The sequence below is a fragment of the Triticum aestivum genome, chromosome 3B (genome assembly GCF_018294505.1).
Source record: "Triticum aestivum cultivar Chinese Spring chromosome 3B, IWGSC CS RefSeq v2.1, whole genome shotgun sequence".
NCBI lineage: Eukaryota > Viridiplantae > Streptophyta > Magnoliopsida > Poales > Poaceae > Triticum > Triticum aestivum.
In genome coordinates, this window is record NC_057801.1 from 408,420,842 (window position 1) to 408,434,900 (window position 14,059).

Genomic DNA, 14,059 nt, shown 5'->3' on the forward strand with positions numbered 1-14,059 from the left:
TCTACAAAAAGGATTGGGCCACCTTGCTGCACCTTATTTACTTTTGTTACTTGTTACCTGTTACGAATTACCTTATCACAAAACTATCTGTTACCGATAATTTCAGTGCTTGCAGAGAATACCTTACTGAAAACCACTTGTCATTTCCTTCTGCTCCTCATTGGGTTCGACACTCTTACTTATCGAAAGGACTATGACAGATCCCCTACACTTGTGGTTCATCAAGACTCTTTTCTGGCACCGTTGCCGGGGAGTGAAGCACCTTTGGTAAGTGGAACTTGGTAAGGAAAAAATTATATAGTGTGCTGAAATTTACTGTCACTTGTTACTATGGAACATAATCCTTGAGGGGCTTGTTCGGGGTATCTTCACCCCGACCAGTAGAGCAAAGAGTTGCTCCTCAACCTATTGAAACTACTGAAAATGTTTACTTTGAAATTCCTTCGGGTATGATAGAGAAACTGGTAGCTAATCCTTTTATAGGAGATGGAACATTGCATCCCGATTTGCACCTAATCTATGTAGATGAAGTTTGTGTATTATTTAAGCTTCCAGGTATGCCCGAGGATGTTATCAAGAAGAAGGTCTTCCCCTTATCTTTGAAGGGAGAGGCATTGACATGGTTTAGGCTATGTGATGATATGGGATCATGGAACTACAACCGATTGAAATTGGAATTTCATCAGAAGTTTTATCCTATGCATGTTGTTCATCGTGATCGTAAATATATATATAATTTTTGGCCTCACGAAGGATAAAGCATCACTCAAGATTGGGGGAGGCTTAAGTCAATGTTATATTTAGGCCCCAATCATGAGCTCTCAAGAGAAATGATTATTCAAAATTTTAATGCTCGACTTTCTCTCAACAATCGCTCCATGCTCGATACTTCTTGTACTAGTCCCTTTATGATGAAGACTATTGAATTCATATGGGATTTATTGGAAAGAATTAAACACAACTCTGAAGATTGGGATCTCGACAAAGGTAAGGAGTCAGGTATGACACCTAAGTTGATTGTGTTAAATCTTTTATGGATACTGATGTTTTCCATGAATTTAGCACTAAATATAGACTTAACTCTGAGATAGTAGCTTCTTTCTGTGAATCATTTGCTACTCATGTTGACCTCCCTAAGGAGAAGTGGATTAAATATAATCCTCCCACTGAAGTAAAAGTAGTTGCACCTATTAAAGTTGAAGAAAATACTATCACTTATAATGATCCTATTGTTCCAACTACCTATATTGAGAAACCACCTTCCCCTGTTACGATAAAAGATCATGCTAAAGCTTCAACTGTAGTTCGTAAGAGTAATACTAGAACACCTACACCACTTGAGAAAATTAAAGTTGAACCTAGTATTGCGATGGTTAAAGATCTCTTGGCTGATAATATTGATGGGCATGTTATTTACTTCTGTGATGAAGCTGCTAGAATTGCTAGACCCGATACTGAAAATAAACATAGACCTATTGTAGGCATGCCTGTTATTTCTGTTAAAATAGGAGATCATTGTTATCATGGCTTATGTGATATGGTTGCTAGTGCAAGTGCAATACCTCATTCCTTATACAAAGAAATTATGCATGATATTGCAGCTGCTGAGATAGAAGAAATTGATGTTACAATTAAGCTTGCCAATAGAGATACTATTTCACTAGTTGGGATTGTTAGAGATGTTGAAGTCTTGTGTGGGAAAGTTAAATATCCTGCTGATTTTCTTGTTCTTGGTTCCCCACAAGATAGCTTTTGTCCCATCATATTTAGTAGACCCTTCTTGAATACTGTTAATGCTAAGATAGATTGCAAAAAAGATATTGTTACGATTGGCTTAGGGGATATGTCTCATGAGTTTAATTTTGCTAAATTTCGTAGACAATCCCATGATAAAGAATTGCCTAGTAAGTTAGAAATTATTGGTCTTGCTTCTATTGCCATGCCTCCTAATGATCCTTTAGAACAATATTTGCTAGACCATGAAAATGATATGTTTATGAATGAAAGAAGGGAGATAGATGAAGCATTCTTTAAACAGGGGCCTATTTTGAAACACAACTTGCCTGTTGAAATTCTAGGGGATCCTCCACCACCCAAGGGTGACCCGTGTTTGAGCTTAAACCACTACCTGATACTCTTAAATATGCTTATCTTGATGAAAAGAAGATATATCCTGTTATTATTAGTGCTAACCTTTCAGAGCAGGAAGAGGAGAAACTATTGAAAACTCTGAAGAAGCACCGCGCTGCTATTGGATATACTCTTGATGACCTTAAGGGCAATAGTCCCACTCTATGCCAACACAAGATAAAATTGGAGAAATACACTAAACCGGTTGTTGATCACCATTGACGGTTAAATCCTAAGATGAAAGAAGTGGTAAGAAAGGAAATACTAAAGCTTCTGGAGGCAGGTATAATTTATCCCGTTGCTGATAGTCAGTGAGTAAGCCCTTTCCATTGTGTCCCTAGAGCATGGCATTGGGAAGTAACAAGTAGATGATGGGTTGCTAGAGTGACAGAAGCTTAAGGGGCTAATTTGGATCCTTATGTTTCATGCTATGGTTAGGTTTACCTTAATACTTCTTTTGTAGTTGCGGATGCTTCCAATAGGGGTTAATCATAAGTGGGATGCTTGTCCAAGAAAGGGCAGTACCCAAGCACCGGTCCACCCACATATCAAATTATCAAAGTAACGAATGCGAATCATATGAGCGTGATGAAAACTAGCATGACGATAATTCCCATGTGTCCTCGGGAGCGCTTTTCTCTATAAAAGAGTTTGTCTAGGCTTGTCCTTTGCTACAAAAAGGATTGGGCCACCTTGCTGCACCTTATTTACTTTTGTTACTTGTTACCTGTTACGAATTACCTTATCACAAAACTATCTTTTACCGATAATTTCATTGCTTGCAGAGAATACCTTACTGAAAACCGCTTGTCATTTCCTTCTGCTCCTCATTGGGTTCGACACTCTTACTTATCGAAAGGACTACGATTGATCCCCTACACTTGTGGGTCATCACATCCCTCTACCCACTGATACATCCATTTTGCATCATGCTTTTATATCGATATTTATTGCATTATGGGTTGTTACTACACATTATGTCATAATACTTATTCCTTTTCTCTCTTATTTTACAAGGTTTACATGAAGAGGGAGAATCCCGACAGCTGGAATTCTGGGCTGGAAAAGGAGAAAATATTAGAGACCTATTCTGCACAACTCCAAAAGCCCTGAAACTCCACGAAAGTCAGTTTTGGAATATATTAAAAATATTGGGCGAAGAAAGCACCAGAGGGGGGCCACCCACTGTCCATGAGGGTGGAGGTCGCGCCCTACCCCCCTGGGCGCGCTCCCTGCCTCGTGGGCCACCTGGAAGCCCCCCGATGCTCATCTTCTGGTATATGGTGTCTTTTACCCTGGAAAAATCATAAGGAAGCTTTCGGTACGAAGCGCCGCCGTCTCGAGGCGGAACCTTGGCGGAACCAATCTAGGGCTCCGGTGGAGCTGCTCTACCGGGGAAACATCCCTCTGAGAGGGGAAAATCATCACCATCGTCATCACCATCAATCCTCTCATCGAGAGGGGGTCAATCTCCATCAACATCTTCACCGGCACCATCTCCTCTCAATCCCTAGTTCATCTCTTGTATCCAACCTTTTCTCAAAACCTCAGATTGGTACCTGTGGGTTACTAGTAGTGTTGATTACTCCTTGTAGTTGATGCTAGTTGGTTTATTCGGTGGAAGATCATATGTTCAAATCCTTAATGCATATTAATACCCCTCTGATTATGAATTGAATATGATTTGTGAGTAGTTATGTTTGTTCCTGAGGACATGGGAGAAGTCTTGTTATAAGTAGTCATGTGTATTTGGTATCCGTTCGATATTTTGATGAGATGTATGTTGTCTTTACTCTAGTGGTGTTATGTGAATGTAGACTACATGACACTTCACCATTTTTTGGGCCTAGGGGAAGGCATTGGGAAGTAATAAGTAGATGATGGGTTGCTAGAGTGACAGAAGCTGAAACCCTAGTTTATGTGTTGCTTCATAAGGGGCTGATTTGGATCCATATGTTTCATGCTATGGTTAGGTTTACCTTAATTCTTCTTTCGTAGTTGCGGATGCTTGCGAGAGGGGTTAATCATAAGTGGGATGCTTGTCCAAGGAAGGGTAGTACCCAAGCACCAGTCCACCCACATATCAAATTATCAAAGAAGCGAACGCGAATCATATGACCATGATGAAAACTAGCTTGACGATAATTCCCATGTGTCCTCGAGAGCGCTTTGCTTTATATAAGAGTTTGTCCAGGCTTGTCCTTTGGTACAAAAATGATTGGGCCACGTTGCCGCACCTTGTTACTTTTGTTACTTGTTACCCGTTACGAATTATCTTATCACAAAACTATCTATTGCAGATAATTTCAGTGCTTCCAGAGAATACCTGACTGAAAACCGCTTGTCATTTCCTTCTGCTCCTCGTTCGGTTCAGCACTCTTACTTATCAAAAGGACTACGATAGATCCCCTATACTTGTGGTTCATCAAGACTCCTTTCTGGCGCCGTTGCCGAGGAATGAAGCGCCTTTGGTAGGTGGAATTTGGTAAGGAAAAATTTATATAGTGTATTGAAATTTACTATCACTTGTTACTATGGAAAATAATCCTTTGAGGGGCTTGTTCGGGGTATCTTCACCCCAACCAGAAGAGCAAAACGTTGCTCCTCAACCTACTGAAAATGTTTATTTTGAAATTCCTTCGGGTATGATAGAGAAACTGCTAGCTAATCCTTTTACAGGAGATGGAACATTACATCCCGATATGCACCTAATCTATGTGGATGAAGTTTGTGGATTATTTAAGCTTGCAGGTATGCCTAAGAATGTTATCAAGAAGAAGGTCTTCCCTTTATTTGTGAAGGTAAAGGCATTAACATGGTTTAGGCTATGTGATGATATTGGATCATGGAACTACAACCGATTGAAATTGGAATTTCATCAGAAGTTTTATCATATACATATGGTTCATCGTTATCGTAATTATATATATAATTTCCAGCCTCACGCCGGAGAAAGTATTGCTCAAGCTTGGGGGAGGCTTAAATCAATGTTATATTCATGCCCCAATCATGAGCTCTCAAGATAAATTACTATTCAAAAAATTTATGCTCGGCTTTCTCTCTACAATCGCTCCATGCTCGATACTTCTTGTACTGGCTCTTTTATGATGAAGACTATTGAATTCATATGGGATTTATTGGAAAGAAGTAAACGAAACTATGAAGATTGGGAACTTGATGAGGGTAAGGAGTCAGGTATAACACCTAAGTTTTATTGTGTTAAATCTTTTATGGATACCGATGCTTTTCGTGAATTTAGCACTAAATATGGACTTGACTCTGAGAAAGTAGCTTCTTTTTGTGAATCATTTACTACTCATGTTGATCTACCTAAGGAGAAGTGGTTTAAATATCATCCCCCATTGAAGTAAAAGTAGTAGAACCTATTAAAGTTGAAGAGAAGACTATCACTTACAATGTTGATCCTATTGTTCCTACCGCTTATATTGAGAAACCACTTTTCCCTGTTAGAATAAAGGATCAGGCTAAAGCTTCAACTGTGGTTCGTAATAGTAATGCTAGAACACCTACACCCCCTGAACAAATTAAAGTTGAACCTGGTATTTGTATGGTTAAAGATCTCTTGGTCGATAATATTGATGGGCATGTTATTCACTTCTGTGATGAAGCTGCTAGAATTGCTAGACCTGATACTAAAAATAAACATAGACCTGTTGTTGGCATGCATGTTTTTTCTGTTAAAATAGGAGATCATTGTTATCATGGCTTATGTGATATGGGTGCTACCCCCTGGGCGCGCCCCCTACCTCGTGGGCACCTTGTGTGCCTTCCGGACTCTATTTTCTTGCACGATACTTCTTTTGGTCGATAAAATTTATTATATAATCTCCCAAAGGTTTTGACCACCGTACCATGACAAAATCCTCTGCTTTTGTTTCAAGCTGTTTTTCTGACAGATCTAGATCACCATGACGTCTTCAAGCGCCCCCAAGGACAAGTTTTTCGAGAAGGTCATCAACCCCTACCTCGCGGAGGTGCTGCAACACCCTCAAACAATTGATGCGTGAGGGGGTGCTACACATCCGCGATGTTTAGGGACCAAGGAGGACCGGAAGTGTGGAGACAAGACTCGAAGCAATGGAGCAACAAGTTTTCAAGTGCCAAGGGATGGTGGAACACTGACTCAACGCCAACCACATGATGATCGCGGAGTTCACCAACAACCACACGCTGGATGCCAAGAACATTGGGGAGACCATCTTCAAGCTTCACGAGAAAATCGAGCACGTCCAAGCCCAGATCTACGACCTGCAAAACCAAAACTGTGAGTATGAATATAGATTCAAGAGGATGAGTTTGGCTGCAGATTTGAGGATCCCGGAGACTTGATCATCCTTCTATGATGGTGAGCCTATGCCTTGGAAGATGGAAGACAAGCCTACATCATCAACAACTCCATCATCACCACCTCTGAAGAAAGAGACATAAACACATGGGTATGGGCACTCCCCTTGGCAACTGCCAAGCTTGGGGGAGGTGCACTGGTATCGTATCACCATCACACTTTTATCTTTACTGTTTCTCTTAGTTCAATCCTTTTGGTTATATCTTAACCTAGTAGAATAAAGCTTAGTATTATCTAGCTTTGAGTTTTTGTGTTGATCCCTATCTATGTAATCGAGTCCGTGACCTATACATAATAAAGATTAGTTTTGAGTCGAGGGTTTGGCTATCTTACTATGATCTTGAGGGAATAAAAGAAAGAATAAAAAGAAACAAAAAGATCATATTGATCTTATGGAGAGTAATGACTTCACATATGAAGAGTATGATGAATAAAAGTTGTTGAGAGTTGACAAACATAGTTTTGGTCATCGTTGCAATTAATAGGAAGTAATAAAGAAAGAGAAGTTTTCACATATAAATATACTATCTTGGACATCTTTTATGATTGTGAGCACTCATTGAAACATGACATGCTAAAAAGTTGATGTTGGACAAGGAAGACAATGTAATGTGTTATGTTTTCTTATATTCGAAATAAAGTATATTGTCCTGGATCATCCAACATGTTCAGCTTGCCTTTCCCCCTCATGCTAGCCAAATTCTTTGCACCAAGTAGAGATACTACTTGTGCTTCCAAATTTCCTTAAACTCAGTTTTGCCATGAGAGTCCACCATATCTACCTATGGATTGAGTAAGATCCTTCAAAGTAAGTTGTCATTGTTGCAAGCAATAAAAATTGCTCTCTAAATATGTATGATCTATTAGTGTGGAGAAAATAAGCTTTATACGAGCTTGTGATATGGAAGAAATAGAAGCGACAGACTGCATAATAAAGGTCCCTATCACAAGTGGCAATATAAAGTGACATTCTTTAGCATTAAGATTTTGTGCATCCAACCATAAAATCACATGAAAACCTTCGCTTCCCTCTGCGAAGGGCCTATCTTCTATTTTTTTGTCTTCTACCTTATACAAGAGTCATGGTGATCTTCATCTTTCCTTTTTACACTTTATCCTTTGGCAAGCACTATGTGTTGGAAAGATCCTGATATATATATATATATACATATATATATATATATATATATGACAGAGCTATTTTGTTACTAGTAACAGAGTATTATTCTGTTACTCCCGGTCCCTTATAGAGGCCGACGATGAATTCCGCAGCCCAACCTCACAACCCTCCCGCGCGCCGCTGTGCTGCTCCTCTCAGCCAGTGCGCGGCCGCGGCGCCCCCCCTCAGGGCAGCACGCCGCAGTGCCGCCCCTCTCACCCCTGGGTGCCGCCATGCCGCTCTTTCACCCCTGCGCGCCGTCGCGCCGCCCTTCTCACCCCTGCGCGTCGCCCCCTCTAACCCTAGTGCGGCCACCCATGGATCCCCTACCGCCGCTTGTTTCCAGGACGCAGCAGACAACCACCCACCCGAGCTCGAACGGCCGGACGCGCTAGCTCGAACTGCCGCACGTCATCCCTTGAACAGTCGGGCCTACTGTTCACTGAGCTGGCAGTCCCCTGGCCTCTGTCCGTCAGCGCGGCTCGTGGGCTCCTCTCTTCCAGAAACATGGTAGGTTGCTGCTCTCTCTGTCTCATGTGATGTTACTGCTCCCTAGTATGTGAAATTTCCTGTCATATTGCCAAAAATTAGTGAAATTTGATACCGTTCTCTGTGTGAATGGAGATGCCTAGTCTGACAAAAGTTCAATTATAGCAAGTGTGACAGTGGAAAAAATAAAAAAACTTTAACAATTCAAGTACATAAGAAACACAAGTCCATTCCGCAAAAACAACAGTAGACGCGAAAAGTTCAATTTTGCTTATGCAAGTACTAATGCAGATGTGTTCTTTTTAGGTGAAGATCTCGGCAGTAAACTATGCAAAAATTTAACAAATACTCAGGTCCAACTTGCAAACATGTAGCAGTTCTATAGTACGTGTGTTATAAGTACTGTACTGGCTCCCGGAGGTCAGACCTCACATTCAGTACTATATACTGGCTCTATACTCTTGCCGCAATACTAGAATTCAGTAGCATTGTGCATTGCCTTGACGTTCTTGTGCCTCAAAAAAATGTATCATCTATGTTTGGTTCCTTGATCTTGCCTGTAGTTGCGTTGTAGTCGCCTCTGCCTGGATCCATCTCCTTGCCGTCGAACTTTTCGCCGCAACGTCTGTTGGCCATTTTTTCACTTTCAGGTGTATGTGTTTGGACTGATGAGGTAGATGTTCATGTTTTTTTTGTTCTGCCTGGCAATGCAGACAAGGTACCATGAGGGCGTCGAGATCAGGCAGAACGCCGCTCATGGTTTCACTGTGCCTGCTCTTCTGCCCCATCAGGAACGCCGCTCACACACTCATTAAGGAACTGGTGGGTTCCACAGGTCAATATCACTAACGACCGATTGCGTGTAGGCAGACCCCTGCTGTTTAGATGGCTCATATGGTGTGATTCAGATATATGAATAAAATTGACTTGGTGCGCCATTTGTTCGAGCAAATAGACTAATAGCGGGTTTATATTACAACTTCACAACAATTGAATTTCTGAGTGTTGTGCCAAGGTTGTGTGATTCTTATTACAGAACGCGTAAGCCTACTGAAGTGGTAACTGATCAAACTGGCGTGGCATCGGAAGCTACAATACTTTCCAGCGAGTATATATATACTTTTTGAACAAGTATAGCTCTTTTACCGTACGTATAATGGCATATCATCTACTTTCTTCTTGTCAGATACCTAGTTGAGTATCAGCGCCAGTCTGTCGCCGGCCTGTGCTAGTCTCTTCTCCACAACCGGGTACTAGGTGAAGTTATAATCATCTGCATTTCAGAAGAGTTGCCAACCGTTAGCACTGTACTCTAGCTAGGCAAAATGCATACTGTCTATAGTTTATTTTTACAGTACTGTTGTGAATATAGACACATAATTACCTCCCAGAGTAATTATGCCTTGCATGAAGCTTAAGCCTTTTCCTCATCAAGAAGCAGCTGTTGAATGGATGTTGAATCGAGGGCAAAACTCTGAGCCCTTAATGCATACTCTGTGCAAGAATTTCTCCAAAAAAGGATGGCTGTCTTTACTTCATAATTGTTAGAACTCCATTTAATTTAGGGGCCGCACGCCCAAGCCGTTCACCTCCGCCACCATCGGCCGTTCAACGATGCAACCATAGGCCATTCACCTCCGAACCCCCAATGTCGCACCAGATCGATGCACCCTTCAGTTCACCTTGTAGGCCTTTTTCAGTTACCCTCGTAGGCTTTTTCAGGTTCACCTTGTAGGTTTTTATGCTTTTTTCAGTTCATCTTGTATTGTAATTTGTTGTTGCTAAACGTTGTAATATGCTGACCACTATATATTGACATAAAAACTCAGAATAGTTCAGACCAAAAAAACAAGTTCAGAGAAGCCAACTCGACAAGTCCACCTTATAATTTGTATACTTTGTGGTTGTACTACTGTAGTGTTTGCATAAGCTTTGACAGGTTTGGGGCTATACTCTGTTAAGATTCAGGAGATAAAATTTCTATTATGGGAAGAAATGTTGCGATATCATCATAATTAACTATCATCTATTTTATTTCCTGAAAACACAAACTATCATCTATTTTATTTCCTGTTAATGTGATTTGCACTTCATCTTTACAGAGCCAAATCCTAGCGCGCCCAGCCGCTGCTCGTGAACCCCGCCTCCATCAGCTCCACTTCACCGAAGCCGTCAGTCCACAGGAATAGGGGTAGCGGATCCCCTATAGCGGCCAAATCCCGGTGCACCCAGCCGCTGCTCATGAACCCCGCCTCCATCAGCTCCACTTCACCGGAGCCGTCAGTCCACAGGAGTAGGGGTAGCAGGTTCACCTGACGTCCGACGCCTTCTTCCATCTCCAAAAATCTTGTTTTTTGAGTTCAGTTCTTCGTCACATGTTTCACTAGCTGAAAAATGCATGGTGTTCTGAAATTGCTTGCGGACCACTAGCTGAAATTGCTTGACGAACAGAGCAAAGGTTGTATCTTCATCTACTGTTTTTTCAGATATTCGTCATATGCACGAGCACGGCTATATTTGCTTGTTATGATCTAGTGGGCAGCATTAACATTTTGGTAGTCCTTCTGCAGGGCCCAAACCCACTGTCATGCAAGAAAAAGAAAGCAAAGCCCCAACCATCAGCTGCTCAATCATCAGGTAATTAATCAGCACTAAAACATACGTGTCTAATCCAATGTTGCGAAAGCAAGCTTGGAGTTGTCTGACTTATCTTTAGGTGTAGAACTGATAGTAAGATGGAGAAGAGGTAATGCAACAAAAATCTTGGATAGGGCAGTGAAGTCCATTGCGCATTCTTGTTTTTTGAAGCTCCGGACATCAGTTGTATTGAGACATGGATGGCTCTACACCTGAAGCACATATTTGACAAGCATGATCACATGTTCCCTTCACGGTCTGATGGCCGATGGAGAGGCGAAGCGAAAGACGGTTAAGAAGTGCAAGAGAAGTGGCAAAGATAGCAGGTCCATGTGTATTTAACAGCAAGTCCATGTATTACTACATGAGAAGTACTGCTAGTGAGACTTCACCGCCCCATTTCAACAAACTTGTATACGCAATCCTGGTTTGACAAAGTACTCTGCTGCTGCTGGTTTCAGTTCCCTCACTGGATTTGCAGGCTCACGACCATCCTCTAACACCCCGTCAGTGCCACTGATTAGAAGGAGCTCCGTGAGCATGTACTTCTCCTGGTATACAATTTCGTTCCTCCCTGTATTGCAGTCATTTTGGTTAGTAAACTTGTATGGACGAAAAAGAATTGTGCTAGGAAGTTCATATCTTAAAACTAGATAAGTTCAAAAAACAAACCACGACCAGTTTGAAAAAGAACCACCCTCACCCTGGCCACCCTCGCGCCACCGCGGCGCCCAAGCCGTTCACCGCCGGCACCAGTCTGTTCACCAGTGACACAGAGGCCGTTCAACGATGCACTGGTGAGGTCTGGCATTTCCCCTTCCTCTTTTTATGTAGCCTCTGCGTCGAAGTTCACCTCCATGTGTTGCTCCACTCGTAGCTCCCAACCTACCCTCGAGCAAGTTCGTGCTGTGCACGATATCAGTTCAACCTGTGTACTTGGTATGTTTGTGGGAATGTCTGAGCAAAAAGAGAAACAACATATTTTTGTGCAACATTTTGACCCTACATCCCGTGAGTTCCTGATTTTCTTTTGTGCAACAGTTTGACCTCGACGCTTATGGCAGTCCCACAAGGACGAGTGTGGTCTATGATCAAGCTGTTGGTTCCCAAGCAAGTTCCTGGCTGAAGGTGGGCTTCCACGTTGAGGTGTGGAACGCAATGTACATGGAGATCCCGATGGAGTACGATGATGGCAATGTGGCGCAGGTGGACCTCATGGAGTTTGGCTGGGCTGGCGGCGGTCGGCGCTGGACGCGGGTGCATGAGTTGTGGGGCTCCATCTGCCAGTCGACCACCGCTTACTCCCACTCTGTTCACTGGTTTTGTTTTCACTTTCACGCCTATTCCTCGTCGACCTGCAGCAGCAGGAGACACGAGATCACCTCCAGCACCGCTGGTCACATGAAGGTCGTCAAAAATGGTACATTCTCCATAAAAGTAGGTGTTTGCTTATCTATATTCTTTATTGTTGAATTATAGCACAAACATTTGCTGAAACGGGGTGCTCAGGACGTCTATTTTAATTCCTAAAACAAAAACTAGGTGCTCTCAGTTCAGTACGTGAACAATCATCCGTTCGTGAAAAATACATATAACATGCCTTGTTGTGTGGGATTTGGGGGTGCCTAGTCTGGCTAGGGTTTTCAAGTATAACAAGTGTGATAGTGGTAATTTTCAAAAACTTTAACAGTTCAAGTACATAAGAAAACATAAGTCCACTCTGTAAAAACAACAGTAGACGCAGAAAGTTCAGTTTTGCTATATGCAATTAGTAATGCAAATGTGTTCTTTTGTGGTGAGGATTTCGGCACTAAACTATGCAAACAATTTAAAAGTACTCAAGTCCAACTTGCAAACCCGTAGCAGTCCTATAGTGCAACATGCATCAAATTCAAAAACAGTAAACCTGACTTGCAAATTCACATCTGGTTGTTTATTTTGTAGCTCATCGTTTCTAATATAAGCCAATGCTTCTATTCTAATCTAGTTGTATATTTTCTAGCTCACGTTTTCTAGTATAATGTTAAAAGTCCACTAGATGAAAAATTAGTTGTGTTAGCTAGATTAGTACGAGTGCTTATTAGTAAGACAAAAGTAGTAGTACTGATCATTACTACTTACACAATACTAGTACTGATCAGTACTATATAGAGCCAAGCTTCACTATGGATATTACTGACCATAGGAATTTATTAGAATAATTTAATGTTTTTTAGCTCACCTCTAATTAGTTTCTCTCTACTGCTCTTTTCTCTCACTATTTTGTTTCTCTCTGTACTGCAGCACGAGAGAGGTTTGGACGGACGCTGTCACTAGCTCACTATGACGCCGCGGATCACTAGCACGAAGGACACCGCCAGGTTGAGGATGAAGTACATGAGGCAGACAATGAGGACGTCCAAAACATGGAATCCATACACATAGCACTAACTGCAAATTTAAATTTTCTGTCTATGATGATTTGATTGCTACTTCTTAAAGAAAGTGTACATAATAGTTAGATGTTTGCGCAAGAAAGGAAAATTTGTTTGAATTAAAAACATTGATCGGTACGAATTTGAGGAAGTCCGTCAATGGATCCAAGGAAAATAACATGCTCTTTAGGTGTTGTCACTATTCCTGTGAGCACAAGTTTTAAAAAATGTTTACTTTGTGCTCTTGCGTATGTTTTTGGGCAGTACAAACACATCGCCATAGTGAGTACAGTTGCAACACCTTGGGAAGTACTAACATTGCCACTCTGGGCTTTCCGTGTGTAGCGTCCACTGGATTCCGTCCTGAGAGAAGCATCGCCGACTGGGAGAGTTCGATGATCTGAACTAGGAAAGTTCAACGTGGAAATTTGCTACAGATTGCATTACTCGAGAATTTTTTTTCTAACTGGATGCAGATGAGCCTGGGAACCGAAATGCCCTACTCACTCTTTATGGACTTCTTTGTATTTTGTGAATAAATGTTTATATAATAAATTTTCACATAGTATACTCCCGTGGTTGTACAAGTAAACATACACTAAGTGTAGACGTTCACTATGTGCTTTATCATTAGTTAAAAAAATTGTCGGGTGAGTTCAAACTAGAAAGACAGATAAGTCCAAAACCCGCACGGCAAAAAAGTTTCACATGCGAAAGAAAATGTGGCACTTCCACATGAAGTTAATAAACAAGGGTTAGAAAAAAGGATGTTTATATAGAAAAAGTGCTCAAAAGTTCAATTACTCTATGTGAACGCTCATACACTCTGCTTCCAAAAGAGAGTGCACATTTTACTAGGAAAAA

At 41.5% G+C, this 14,059-nt stretch overlaps 1 long non-coding RNA gene across 20 annotated transcripts; it reads left to right on the forward strand.

Moving 5' to 3' along the window:
• The first annotated feature begins 7,737 nt into the window (after positions 1-7,737).
• LOC123070098 (uncharacterized) lies at positions 7,738-13,440 on the forward strand. 20 transcript variants are annotated; one of them, XR_006433381.1, is made up of 8 exons: positions 7,739-8,165; positions 8,858-8,966; positions 9,331-9,401; positions 10,247-10,602; positions 10,704-10,781; positions 10,861-11,720; positions 11,823-12,218; positions 13,065-13,440. It is a non-coding gene; the product is annotated as an uncharacterized lncRNA (long non-coding RNA). The 20 variants fall into 20 exon arrangements; XR_006433367.1 differs by having other exon boundaries at positions 10,715-10,781; XR_006433380.1 differs by having other exon boundaries at positions 10,715-10,781; positions 10,867-11,720.
• Positions 13,441-14,059: the final 619 nt, after the last annotated feature.